Source organism: Pseudophryne corroboree, chromosome 3 (assembly GCF_028390025.1).
Source record: "Pseudophryne corroboree isolate aPseCor3 chromosome 3, aPseCor3.hap2, whole genome shotgun sequence".
NCBI lineage: Eukaryota > Metazoa > Chordata > Amphibia > Anura > Myobatrachidae > Pseudophryne > Pseudophryne corroboree.
Genome location: NC_086446.1, coordinates 516,030,440 through 516,032,734, shown reverse-complemented (window position 1 = coordinate 516,032,734; position 2,295 = coordinate 516,030,440). Strand labels below are relative to the sequence as shown.

Below are 2,295 nucleotides of genomic sequence, written 5' to 3'. Positions count from 1 at the left end.
ACACAAAGACCTGTCGTGGATTGTCATTCAAGGAGGTTTGCCCCTCAGGTCATTCATGCACTCCCGGAACCTGTGCAGGTACAGACATTGCCCCAGGTGCTCATACATGAGAAGACATCTATGCACCTGTTCTGGGACTGTGCCTGTGCTCAGTTGTTGTTGGATGCCCTGGAAAACTAACTGAAAAACTGTGTGCTAAGGAACCGTCTCACGTACCATTCGGTACTCTACGGATTATTCCCTGGCACCCACACTGTTGGGGCAATCCAGGAAGCCTTGCGCCTTATAAACTGTGTTAAGGACGCTTTGTGGCTCTCCAGGAACTGCCTCATATTGCGGATGGAGAGGATGTCCATCCAGGACTGTTGCAGGCTTGTTCACAGCCTGCTAAGAGACTATTCCATTATGGACAGCCCTGAGGAAGAAGAGGACTAAACCCCCCTTCTTCTGCCCCTCTCCCCTTGTTTGAACTGATTAATGAGACTTTGGGACCGTGGCCCCTTCCCCTCCACTCACAATGTCTGTTGTTTTGTTGATGTCTTTATATTTATTGCCCCTCCCCTTATATGAGTCTGTCTTTCAATAAAGCTTCGGGCATGTGATTCACCCTCCTACCCTCCACACCCATAGCCTTATTAACTGTTGTATTATTGTATAGTTTAAATGCATAGTGCAGTCTGAGAACTATAGTGTAGGCTGGCCTGTGCCGTAGTTCTTCGACTGCACTATACCATCTGCATTTGTACTGTGTTTTGGCTGTGCTTCGACACAGTACTTATGTTTGTCATGTATATGTATGTTTTTTGCTACTTTATGTCAAATAAACACTGCTTTCTCTATCAAAAATCTGTTCTTATCAGTTTAATATCTGATACGCCCCCTATCTGGGGGCCATATATTAAATGGATTTTTAGAACAGGGAGATGGAAGAAGAGCTTGCTCTTTCCACTCCACGCATTGACCCGGTATTGCAGTACCTCCGGGACCGGTGCACCTTTCCTATTCTGTATTCCAAAAATAGACTATTGACGACTTCTTAGCTTTTCCCCAGGAAGTTCTTGCAGCATAGCATTGTTGAACTCCTGGATTTGGGGGGATGATTTTGCAAGCAGGCTTACACTGTTGCAAAATTGTCTTCAAGCGTTGCTGTTCCTTGCAAAATTCTACAATGGATGAATAAAATGAATAAAAGCACATGAAAACTACTGTGTGGAGTCTTCTTCTTGTCTCCATTGAATTCCCTCCTTCTACAGAGGGCAAATTTAAACGCTGGGGGACCATTTGGATGTGAGGCCTACATAGGCCTAATTCCTGAATGCTAACTAAGTGCGAACGAAGAAGCATTGCCACTTTGAAATCAATTCCAAAATTCAGAACTTACTATTACTATTATGATCCTTCTGCTTGGCTTTTCAACCTGGTCTCGTTTGGAAATAATTTTTTATTTTTGTGGCAGTGTCCACGATGGCTGCAGGAGGTGTGGATGTTTGCTGTAGAGGCAGTAAAGGAACAACCTCTGCAGTACGTATATGCTGCATCTATCTCCTGGTGTGTGTCTCCCCCAAGTGGATGTCAGTAAGCAAGCCAAGCAAATGCAGTCCGTACAGCCAAGCACATTGTGACATCACATGTGTCGCATAATGAGGACATCATAGAGGGTGCATCACAATGACATTACAGTGGATGCATCACGATGACATCACAGAGCCCTCCCACTGTAGTGAAAAATTCAAATCTGCCAGGATGAAAGGGTTGGTTGAAACAATCCAGATTTTAGAGACAGGTTCAACACAGCCAAGGAACCTTCCATTGACAAATGCATGTCCCACTGCTTAAGTGATGAAGTGCATAGCATTGTGTAAATGTGATAAGCACGGAGCCAGGGACAGACGGGCAGCAGACGTCTGGTGGGTGTGGTTGTCGGAGGCGGACCAAATGCAAATGATCGTGCATCAGCCAGCCAGTCGGCAAGACAGGAGAGAAAAGTCACGATGCAGGAGTGAGTGATGGAATGTGGTTGCGCGCGCCTGGGTGCCTGCCTGCTTGTCAGTCCGCATTTCTCCTTCTTCTTTGCTGTGGTGGTGGTCACCGCCGCCAAAAGTCAAGTCAATCAACAGATAGTATAGAGTAAGCGTGTGGGGGGAGGTTCATTCTCCATGATGGGTAGTAGTTCTTGTTTCGGCCGCGCGCGCACATATTCGCAAATTGCATATGATCGCTCACGCGGTCGTGCGTGTTAGCGCGTGGTACGAGTAATTACGGAGGCATTTGTGTTCGCATGGAAAAGCCACAAAG

At 46.4% G+C, this 2,295-nt stretch overlaps 1 pseudogene; it reads left to right on the top strand.

Moving 5' to 3' along the window:
• The first annotated feature begins 826 nt into the window (after positions 1-826).
• On the top strand, positions 827-999 carry LOC134899684 (U2 spliceosomal RNA; annotated as a pseudogene).
• The last annotated feature ends 1,296 nt before the right edge of the window (positions 1,000-2,295 follow it).